The following is a 12,377-nucleotide window of genomic DNA, read 5'->3' on the forward strand; positions in this document are numbered from 1 at the left end:
GGGTGACCGAGGTCAGACCCAGGGCCTCGATCTCCTTGAATATGGAGGAGAAGTCACCCACCACCCCAGGGACATCTCTGCTGGCACCCCAGACCACAGGACCAGCCTTCCAGTTATCTGCGTGGTGACAGGCCCAGCTGGATTGTCTGTTGCACCAGCAGAGCTCCCCAATGCGCTGCAGAGAGCAGCGATGGCAAGGAGCCAGTTACAGAGGTTTAATTCCCTGGTCTGATTTGATTTTTCCCCTGCCTCAACAGAGTTTAGAGTAACTTGGGGGCTGGGATGATCTCTGCCCATTGGTAATGACTTACAAGAGCATAGCCCACTCTGGCCAAGTCCCTGCAGATGGGGGCCATCCAGCAGTGAACATAAGAACATAAGAATGGCCATATTGGGTCAGACCAAAGGTCCATCCAGCCCAGGATCCTGTCTACCAACAGCGGCCAATGCCAGGTGCCCAAGAGGAAGTGAACCTAACAGGTAATGATCAAGTACCCCCTGGTGGACTGAGCTAGACAGTCAGGCACACTGCCTTTCCTTCTAAGATCCTTGCAATGACTTACTCTCAGTCTGGGATACTTAAAACGAGAGCCCCCTTTGAGGAGTTACATTTATTCAGTCTTCTCTAAAGAACAGACTCTCCTACCTTCCGGCCCCATCTCCCTCCTTTACTCGTGAGTCTTTGCCCCCAGCGACCTCCTTGCTGGGGTCTGCATTGCTTTAGGCTTGATACATTTCCTGCTCCTCCTTTTCCCTGAGGCCCCATCCCCTACTCTTCCTCTTCCCCTGAAGAGCCACCCCCCCCCAATCAGACCTGAGCTTGATTTTGGTAAGAGCTGCCCAGGGAGTCACTGTGTAGAACCCTAGACTCACCAACTTCCTTGCTTTGAACATCCTGGGGGGTGGGGACTTCTCTTGGGCAGTTTTTATCATGGCCCATCTCTGGTTTCTGGCCTGGACAGGGGATGGAGCCTTTGGTAATGAGGAGGAGCCGGGGATGGGATCTCAGGGGGGATGACAAGAGACAGAGGCTAGGTCATAGAGGGGACAGGGCTCTTCCATGTGTCTCGCTTTTACCTTTTGAGTGGTGGTCAACCTACAATGAATGTGCAGGACTGGGATAGGAGCTAGCCACATCTTTGTTGGGGAGAACAGCCCTGCAGCTTTTTGCATGGCCCCTTGTTTTTTAACTAGAGACGGAACAGTGACAGGTCAGGTGTAATAGGAAACAACATCCACGTCTCTTCTCTTTATTGACTGCATCAACAAGAATAGTGAGATTGGAGCAGACACCAATATGGTTTTTTATTAGCCAACATCTCACCTGTCCCCGGCTCTCCACGAACACAGTCAATTTTTAAATGCTGCTGCCTGCCTTGGTTTGCTTCCACCAGTGCATTGCCCTCCCTCAACAGTGTTTGGGGACAGCCCACTACCCATTCCTCCAGGTCTTAGACGTCACCTGAACCACTCTCTACACAGTGGAGATCAGTAGTTCATATCTTCTCAAATATAAGTGTCCCAGATGGAATAGGTGGCCCATGTTTTTCACGTCCAATGTCAGCAGTGCTGGATCCAGGTGATAAACTGACCCTTTATTTCATGAACACCCTGATTATCCTCGCACAAAGGTGTTTGCTTTTCACACTGTACACAATTAAGTTCATCAGAAGTGGGACCAGCAGGTTGACATAGCCCAGGAGAATCTGAAGCAAGTGAGAAGAGCTATATCCTAATCTGTGTATCACAGACAAGCCAATTTCTGGTGTGAAGAACAGCAGGACAGCACAGAGGTGGGAGACACAGGTGTTCAGGGCCCTAAGGCATTCCATGGGGGACGTGACGCTCAGCACTGTTTTGATGATCATCACATAAGTGAGAAAGATGAGCAACAAATCCAACCCAACGGTTGAGCGTTTAACAGACAAGCCATAGATGCTGTTGACTGTGATGTCTGAACAAGCCATCTTCATGACCTCCTGGTGCAGGCAGTAGGGATGGGAGAGGACATTGTCTCGACGGTATCAGAACTGTTTCAGGAGAAAGGGGAGTGGGAATATTAGGGCCATCCATCTTAGCACAAACATCAGTCCCATTTTGGCTATGCTCAGTGGAATTAAGATGGAAGCATATCTCAGTTGGTTACAGATCGCAACAAAACGGTCAAAGACCGTCAGCAACAGCATGGAGGATTCAGTTAATGAAAGCGAGTGGATGAAGAAGACCTGGGCAAAACAGGCATCCAGGCTGATGTCCCTAGAGTTAAACAAGTATATGCCCAGTATCGTTGGCATGGTGGATAGCGATAAGCCAAGGTTTGTGATGGCCAATATGGAAAGGAAAATGTGCATGGGTTCATGGAGGCTTAGATCAGTTTTTATAATGAACAGAATGAGTGAATTTCCTACCATCGAAATAACATACATTAAGCAGAAGAAGATAGAGATCCAGAGATAGACGTCTTCCTGCCCAGGTATCCCTGTGAGACGGAACACTGCATAGTTGAGTTTGATGTCATTGACAGATGACATAATATACGAGGCAGGTCTGAGAAGTTTTGAGCTTTCCTTCCTGAACAGAAAAAGAATAGGAGACTAGATAATATTTAATGAGACATCTTTCTGATTTCAGTGGAAGACTAGAGACTCCCAGGAGCTGAAAAAGATCAGCAAAAATATTTTCTTGGATTTTCACCACCAACAAGAAGATAGGCATTGCCAGATGGTATCAGACCTGTAGTCAATACAGCTGAGTGTGCCACATTGTATCATGATGTGTGTAAACACATGGCAAGTGCATGGTGAAAACGGTCATTGTATTTGTCTGTCCTGCATAGAAGCTATTTAGAAACATGTTTCATTGTCTCATTATATACATTTTTTATTGTGTCCACTCCTAAGAGTCCAAATGATGTCACTGCCTCTTTCCAGGATATTGGATAAATTCTCAGGTCCAGGTTCTGAATTCAGCACCATTGACGTCAGATGTGTCACTCGATATTTATATGTGTAAATTGAATCAGAACAGAGTTGTATTAACTTTCCCTTACCAACTGCTCCCGGTGATACAGTCTGACCCCCCCAAGGATCCCTTCAAGAGAAGCTGAAGTGCTTTGCCTGGTCAGGGTTGACAAAATTTAGAAAGTTTGATCATCCTGCAGGCTTCTCTACCTTCTCACAGGACCTGCATCCTCTTCCCATGCAAGAGTCTATATATACCTGGCAAACACAGCCATGCTCTTGTAATAGGTGATGGGCAAAAATTACATACAACCACTATTGCATTCCCCTTTCCTGGATCAAAGATATTCTTTGCTGAAACACAGACCAGCAGTTCTGTTCTCACAGGACTTTTTGGAAGGTATTCCACAGGTATTGCAGAGGCATTGTGTTCATGACCTTGAATGTAAGTGTTAGAAACAGCTTCTGGTCAGTTACCAGGAGACAGTATCATGCAACTGTTCACTGAACAAAAAGAGTTAATAGCACAAACCCATTGCAAACGTCTATGGAGCACTTCTGAAGTACATTCTGAAGCAAAGGACATTAAGCTGTAAAGTTTCCATTGCTTCTTCCTGTAGAGATTCCAACAACTCTGCTGCTGGCTTTCAATATACACGCATGTCATGACAGTTTGATTTATAAAATTTGTCTTACAATGAAAAGTTTTGGCATAATATTTATACATCTGTACTTTAGCACACACATGACAACCCATTCTTTCCCCTCTGATCTTCTTTCAGACATGATTTCTCAGGTTGGAGTGGGACTTAAAATGTAGCGTCTCTCATCTGGATTTCTTCAGAACCTGAACAGATCATGCATTTCAGCCCTCATTCAGTCACTTGTCAGCAAACAAAAGTCTAGTAACTCCTCTGTCCCTGGGATAATAACTGACTGGTTCTCCTCAGGTTCTGTTCTGTCAGTCTGTAGCCTGTATCAGGCCTTGGGATCAGTATGAAAAATATTCATCCCCTGAGCTCTCACTCTCTAGTACATAGTAACCCCTGCATGGTTAACAAGAAATAGATTTCAATAGGTTTACAAGAAATAGATTTCAGAGACAATTGCATGAGAATTCATTGAAATGGAACTTCGTTTCACTCATGAAAGTAGCCTTCTGGACTTTCTCACTCTGACTGTCTCTGTCCTGTATTCATAAATTCCATACCACCAGGGAACGGTATCGGGACAGACAAGGAGCTGAGCTGCCATAATGAATGTGTACGTTAAACAGAGTTCTGGGGATGTTTGCTGTACTGCTTTATTGGGTTAACTATTGGAATGTTTATGTCATGGCTATATTAGGTTAAACCGGTATGTCTGCTCTTAGTTTAATAAGAGGCTGCTGGGAAAAAAGGAGGAAGGAAAGTAACCAGCACAAGAAAAGCCATCTCACAGTCTGTCCAGAAGTGGGGCAGCTGTTGCTCAGAAGCTCTTCAGACTGACCCTCACAGAGACTGCTGCTGGAGAAGTCTGAAGGCCCTCGGCCTGCCTGGATCCCCATTAGAGTTTCAGGGCTTGGGGTCCAGACAGTGTACAGACAGTTCTTTGAAAATCATCTTATTCTCCCATGTTACACATTCTTCCTACTGTTCAAATTAAACAGTATTTTGGTTCTAGAAGGCTGGCTGGTCACTTGTCTCACCACTAGTCACAGCCTCCCAGAGGGAAAAAACACAGGTGCAAAGCCCACTTGGACCTGCTGGGCAAGCACAGTCAACCCGCAGTGTGCTGTAGCCCAAGGCCCAGTCTGAGGGTGGGTGCATTGCAGGATTCCAGCCCAATAAAAGGCAGGGTATGAGGCCTGACATCTGGCACTTGGAGACCAGAGAGGGTGCAGAGATGCTGGTAGCCCTGTAACTCTACAGGGCAGAGATTCTACAGACCACAGACAATCAGAAAACAGAAATATGCCCTGTCGGATCTGTTACCACAGAGCAATGCAGCTCTGAATTCCTGCCTTCACAATCAAGTCAGAGAATAAAATAATTGAAAATGCATTTTCTGATAAAATTTCCAGGAGCAAATAAACTTGAGGAGATTTGGGAACTAGTCACTGATATTCCGTGGGGTCTCGTCTCCCTCAGCCCCGGCAGGATTGGGCCCAGAGCACACAGCACTGATAGAAAAGGAACCTCTTGAGAAATTCTGACTTGAGGCACTGGGGTTTTAACACTCTGAGTTCTCTTCAAATCTCAGATTTCTGGGTAGCCTGAATAACCCTCTGTGGAGCATGGGCAGATGGTGGGGGAGGGGTTTCCAAGCTGCCTAGTCTCCCTGGCCTCCAGCCCCATCACTGAGTCACCCCGACAGCCCCGCTGAGCCCTCTGACTCCGCATAGAATATCTGCCAATGGAAACAGCTCGCAGCCTTTTCCCTTCACTTTGCATTTTAAAGACAGTGAAACCCGCCAACGTGCCCAATTCCTGCTAGAAGGGGAGCCGCTGAGACCAGAGGACTTCACCCTAAACAAATCATCAGAGAGGTTGCATGGGCAGCAGGCAGTATCTGTTCAGATAGGGAGGGAACTGCCTTTATGAAGCATGTTTGCACATTTTCTTGGGGGCCACTTGGCCATCAGGGAACCTCAGCTGCTTGACTTAGTGTGCACCAGCTTTAACCCCATCATGGCCAACGGCAAATTGCAGGAGGCCAATTCACAGGGGATGTGTGGGGATGCTATACTGCAGCTCCAGCCTTGCTGCAGGCTCTATTCCTGGAATCCGGGCTTGTTATCACTGTTTGTACGGTTCCGATTAGTCACATGGCTACCTCAGGGGCCGCCTAGCGGTAATGATGATGCTGTCACAGCTGTGATTTTGTTGAAATAAAATAAAATATAATGATAATATGGGGCCTCATTAGTCCCTGGCACCCCCCTTTCCTGCATTACAAACCCAGGGTGCAGGCCAGGGACTCCCTACATGGAAATTTCCCTTGGATCGTTCCAGGAGGAGGGTCCCTTCCCTTCTCCCTGAGGAATGAAAAGAGGGACCCAGAATCCAGGGATCTCCAAAGTTATGCACAGATCTGAGTGATTCACTCTGAACAAGACCCACCCACCCACAATTTCTCTGCCTCTACATCTTCTCTAGGACCCTCTCCAACTCCCAGCTAGCACAGGCTTATCAGAGATGTGCTACCAGGAACTGTCAGAGTAGCCACTGCCCACAAGATCTGCTGAAATGGGGTTGTACAGGGTGGAGATGGCTGCACACTTATGGGAAGGCTGGTTAGAGTAGCTGATGGGCACAATAACCCAGCCCTAGATGAGTCAGGAAGTTTCAACCTTTCCATACCCAAGGTGCAGCCATAGACTCCATCAGTGCAACCTTCATTTATGTTACAAGGAAGAGGCCGATGAAAAGCCTCCAATTATTCTTGGGGATCCAGGTAGCTGCAGTTGGGCATCATCATGGCAGCTATCCATTTTCTGCAGCAGCCCATCCATCAGTTGAACAACTGAGAAACATATGAATGGCCATATTGGGTCAGACCAATGATCCATCTAGCCCAGTGTCCTGTCTTCTGATGGTGGCTGGTGCAAACACTTCAGTGGAGTGAACAAAACAGGGCAACTATCAAGTGATCCATCCCCTGTTTTCTGCTCCCCACTTCTGGCTATCAGATATTTAGAGACACCCAGAGAATGGGGTTGAGTTTGAACCATCTTGGCTACTAGCTATTGTTGGACCTCTCCTCCATCAATTTATCTGATTTTTTGGGGACCAGTTATGCTTTTGGCCTTCACAACGTTCCCTGTCAATGAGTTCCAGAAGCTGCCTGTGTGTTGTGTGAAAAAATACATTTGTTTTAAACCTGCTACCTATTAACTTCATTGGGTGACGCCTGGTTTTTGTGAAGGGGTAAATAACACTTTCTTATTCACTTTCTCCACACCACTCATAGTTTTATAGACCTCTATCATATCTCCCCTTATTCATTTTTTTCCAAGATGAAAGGTCTCAGTTTGATTAATCTCTCCTCATATGGCAGCCATTCCATATCCCTAATCATTTTTGTTTCCCTTTTCTGAACCTTTTCCAATTCCATTTTTTTTAGATGGGGGGACCACATCAGAACATATTATTAAAGATATGGACATACCTTGGAGTTATATAGAGACAATATGATATTTTCTGTCTTACTATCTATCCCTTTCTTAATCATTCCCAACATTCTGTTCGCTTTTTTGGCTGCCGCTGCACATTGAGTAGATATTTTCAGAGAACTCTCCACAATGACTCCAAAATCTCTTTCTTGAGTGGTAACAGCTACTTTAGATTCCATCATTTTCTGTGTATAGTTGGGATTATGTTTTCCTAAGTGCATTACTTTGTATTTATCCACATTGAATTTCATCCACCATTTTGTTTCCCAGTCACCCAGTTTTGTAAAATCCCTTTGTAACACTTTGTAATCTCCTTCAACTTAAGTATACTGAGTAGTTTTGTATCTGCAAATTTTGCCACCTCACTGTTTACCCCTTTTTCCAGATTATTTATAAATATGTTGAACAGCACTGGGCCCAGTACACATCTCTGTGGGACACTGTTTAACTCTTTCTCTTCTGAAAACTGATAATTTATTCCTACCCTATGTTTCCTGTCTTTTAAGCAGTTACTGATCCATGAGAGAGCCTTTCTTCGTATCCCATGACTGCTTATTAAGATTCTTAAGAGCCTTTAGGGACCTTGCCAAAAGCGTTCTGTAAGTTCAAACACACTATATTTCTGAATCACCTCTAAAGCCTTTTTAAAAATATCAGCATCACATTAGCTATGTGCCAGTCATCTTGTAGGGAGCCTGTTTTAAGTGATGGGCTACATACCACAGTTAGTATTTCTGCAATTTCACATTTGAGTTTTTTTCAGAACTCATGGGTGATACCATCTGGTCCTGGTGACTTTTTAATATTTAATTGATCAGTTTGTTCTAAAACCTCCTTTATTGACACCTAGGAGAGTTCCTCAGATTTGTCACTGAAAAAGAATAGCTCAGGAGTGAGAATCTCCCTCGCATCTTCTGCAGTGAAGACAGATGCAAAGAATTCATTTAGCCTCTCTGCAACAGCTTTACCTCCCTTCTGTGCTCCTTTTGCACCTGGATCAATTAGTAACCCCACTGATTGTTTGGCAGGCTTACTACTTCTGATGTACTTTGAAAAATATTTACTGTTAATTTTTTTGACTTTTGCTAGTTGCCCTTCAGATCTCTTGAACTTTGTGCGCATTATCACCCAGCCTTAAACAAGTATGAGTCACACCCCCAAAACATTGGATTAAAATAATACATTTTTAAAATATACTAATGTGAGGTTCATTTTCATTTTCATTTGGTTTCTGAGCCTTTGGGATCACCTGATTCGGGGTTTCTAGCTTTTCTGCAACACACTTTTTAAAATAAACTCTTTTAAGAAAACTGAAATCTGAGATTCCTGTGCGGTCTCTTGACCGCAGATGTTGGGGCTTTCAGAAAGACAGGAAATAGTGCAATACTTCCTGTAAAATCTCAGGAGCTGGTGCTGCTGGCCATATCTCAAGCAGAGCATCCACAAATGAAAGCACTGAGGGTTAGTTAGTGGACATTTCTGGTCACACAGTCCATCAGTGGCAGAGATGCTGTGCTCCTCTGCATTGGGCTACAGGGTCCCCATTTGTAAGGATAAAGGTTACGCCACAGACAACCGGACATAACATGAATGGCTAGCAAAGTCACTGGGTACCAGAGGCACAGCTCAGAGGATTTCCTCCTCTTTCTCAAGCATGAGACATGCACACACTGGCTAAGCAAGGCCATGAACATTTTAAATAGAAAATGTCATGACTCCAGCCCAGCTCCAAATGCCTGCTGCTAGCTCCACATTGGACACAAACAACCCCCTCCCCAGATCCAGTGACTCCCAAGCTTGTTGATCTTGGAAATTTGGGTGCAGGGTGTGAGTTGTATCTCCAGTTCTACAGCAGCTCTCATTGCTCATGGAGTGGATGTGGGTGTCAGGATCAGAACAAGAGGCAGCCCAGCAGGGCTCTGTTCAGCCAGGCAACACTCTCCAGATCCTTCACTCTCTGAAAGCATGTCCTGATTCCCCCTCTTACTGCTGAGCTGTAGGAGGGGCCAAGAAATCCCTCTTCAAAAGGGTGCTGTGCTAAATGACGAGCCTCATCTCCAAGGGGTGTTGGGAAGAATTCACGTTCTCCACCCAGTGCCCCAAATAGTCCTTATCGGGCTCACAAAGCTGAAATCTCTCTGAGGCACTTAGCTGTGGCCCCAATTATTGTAACGTCTGAGTGCCTAGCAATCTGTAACATATTTATCAGTACAACACGCCGTGCAGTAGAGCCATGCTACTAACACCACTGATCAGATCTCAAGGATAGAAGGTACCACTGTGATCCTCTATTCTGACCCCCTGCATAGCACAGGTCAGAGACTTGCCCCAAAATAACTCCTAGGGCAGAGCTGTTAGAACAACATCCTGTCTTGATTTAACAATTCTCGGTGATGGAGAATCTACCATGGCCATTCATAAATTGTTCCAAAGTTTAATTACCCTCTCTGTTAAAAAAAATACACCTTAGGGTATGTCTACGCTAGCAGAGTGTTTCCACTAAGCGTTTCATTGCTCGGGGGAGGGATAGCTTAGTGGTTTGAGCATTGGCCTGCTAAACCCAGGGTTGTGAGTTCAATCCTTGAGGGGGCCATTTAGGGATCTGGGGCAAAAATTGGGGATTGGTCCTGCTTTGAGCAGGGGGTTGGACTAGATGACCTCCTGAGATCTCTTCCAACCCTGATATTCTATGATAAGAAAGCACTTAAAGAAAACCTCTGTTGTGTGTTCACACTGTCTTTCACTGGCGGCATAGCATGTTCAAACTTGCATTTCCAATGAAAGAAGTGCTCTGTGGGTAGCTATCCCATAGTGCAGCTCTCCCCCTTCTGCTGATAGGTCTTGCAGGAGAGCAGAGGGGATTGTGGCACATCATGGGTGCAGGCTCAATGCCCCATAATGCACAGCTTTCTGTCCCAGCATGCCATAAGCTTCCATCTTCAGTTCAGGGCATTTTTCAATGTCCTTTGTTTTCTGCTTTCCCTGTCACATCTATCTGCAAGTGTGGATCCTGCACTGCTCTCCACTGTTCCGCTTGCTCTAACTAACACTTCATGAGTGGCAGTGGAGTTATTCCTGAAATTACAAAGACAACAGCAGTCATGGTTGCCTGTCATGGTTTCTGACATGGATAGCAGCAACATTAAATTGCTTTTGGCATTCATGGAGGTGCTGAACATAGTGGAATGTCACTTTTGGGCTCAGGAAACTAGCACTGAGTGGTGGAATCGCATTGTTATGCAGTCTGGGATGATGAGCAGTGGCTACAGAACTTCTGGATGTGGAAACCCACCTTCCTGGAACTGTGTGCTGAGCTCGCCGTAGCCCTGCAGTGAAAGGACACCAGAGTGAGAGCTGTCCTCTCAGTGGAAAAGTGTGTGGCAATCGCAGTATGGAAACTGGCGACTCCAGACTGCTACCAGTTGGTTGCCAACCAGTTTGGATTGGAGAAATTGACAATTGGGGCTGTGTTAATGCAAGTGTGCCAGGCCATTAATTGCATCCTACTGTGAAAGACATGACTCTTGGAAACAAGCATGACATTGTGGATAGCTTTGTGGAAATCAGTTTCCCTGACTGCAGAGGGTGATAGATGGCACACATATTCCAATTCTGGCACTGGACTATCTTGCAATCGAGCACATCAGTCAGAAATGGTACTTCTCCATGGTTTTGCAGGTGCTTTTGAATCACTGTGGGTGTTTCACGGACATTAATGCATGCTGGTCCGGAAAGATCCATGATGCACATATCTTTAGGAACACTGGCCTGTACAGAAAGCTGCAAGCAAGGACTTTCTTTCCAGATCAGAAGATCACCATAGGCAAAGTTGAAATGTTGGTAGTGATCCTGGAAGACCTGGCATATCCTGTAATGCCATTGCTTATGAAGCCATACACGGGAAACTTGGATAGCAGTAAGGAGTGATTCAACAACAAGCTGAGTAGATGCAGAATGACTGTTGAATATGCATTTGGCTGATTAAAGGTACACTGGTGATGCTTTATGGAAGGCTACACCTGAATGAGGAAAATATTCCCACAGTTATAGCTGTGTGCTGCACACTGCATAATATTTGCACTGCATAATGAAGGGAAGGGCGGCAGGTTTACTCAGGGGTGGACTGCTGAGGCTGGATTCCTGGCTGCTGATTTTGAGCAGCCAGATACCAGGGCTATTAGAGGGGCGGAACATGGGGAAATAAGAATCAGGGATGTCTTGAGGCAACACTTCGACGGTGAAAACAAATAATGTTTGTTGCTATGCTTGGGACTGCAATGCCTAATTGTATTTGATATGCTAGGAAGCAGTTGTGAATGTTAAGGCCTAGGATTCAATTTAAGGAATTATTAAAAGTGTCTGTTGAATTGCAGATGCCATGAGGTATCATAGCTTGTGTGGAAACAAATAAAGAAATTTACAATTGAAAAAAAATTGCTTTTATTTCCAAATAAATCACAACACCATGCGCACAAACAAACACACACTAATTTGAGGTGGGGGAGAGAAGGTACTGGGGAGCTTATTATCACAGGTGAGTGTAAGTCCAGTTTCATTTGAAAAGCAGTTGGCCAAGATGTAGTGTGGAGGAAAGTGCAAAGTGCCAGAAAGAGGATAGGATGCACAGGGGAAGTTTCGGGAGTGCACAGAAAAAAATTCATCTGCTGAAGAGGAGGGCAGGCATGCATCTGCTCAGTCTGAAGCATAAAGAGGAACTGCAGCATGTCAGTTTGGTGCTCTAAACGTTTATCAGCCTCTCCATGGTGTCCCTATGGAACCCATAATTGTCTTTTCTGTTGCACTTCTCGCTTTCCCTTTTCTGTCTCTGAGTACAGGAGCACATCACAGAACATGTCTTCCTTCCTGAATCTCAAGCATTTTTTTATCTGATAGAGTTGCTCTGCTGCTGTGGGAGGATGGCTTTCTGTGGAGCTACAAGCAACAATTAACAGAAGCACTATTGTTAGCTACACACAGAGCATTGATACACTGCATTAAAATACACCACTGGTAACATACCTATCTCTTTCTTGATGACCTGGCAAGCACACATGAGCCAGAAGATCCCAGGAATTATGAGTGAACCTAGAGGCAGGGGTTTATTCCACAAAAGCAATGTGAAAAGATCACGTGGATCTTATGGGAGATAACACTCTCAACTTTCCCACAAGTGGCGGACACTATGGAAGATATCTCACTCCAGAGGGTAAGCAGGAAAGGAAGGATGTATCTGCTACACACTTGTGGCTTCCGACCTATGCTGC

General features: G+C 45.3%; 1 pseudogene; it reads right to left on the bottom strand.

Moving 5' to 3' along the window:
• Positions 1-1,595: 1,595 nt before the first annotated feature.
• On the bottom strand, positions 1,596-2,531 carry LOC119850007 (annotated as a pseudogene).
• Positions 2,532-12,377: the final 9,846 nt, after the last annotated feature.

The sequence above is a fragment of the Dermochelys coriacea genome, chromosome 1, assembly GCF_009764565.3.
Source record: "Dermochelys coriacea isolate rDerCor1 chromosome 1, rDerCor1.pri.v4, whole genome shotgun sequence".
NCBI lineage: Eukaryota > Metazoa > Chordata > Testudines > Dermochelyidae > Dermochelys > Dermochelys coriacea.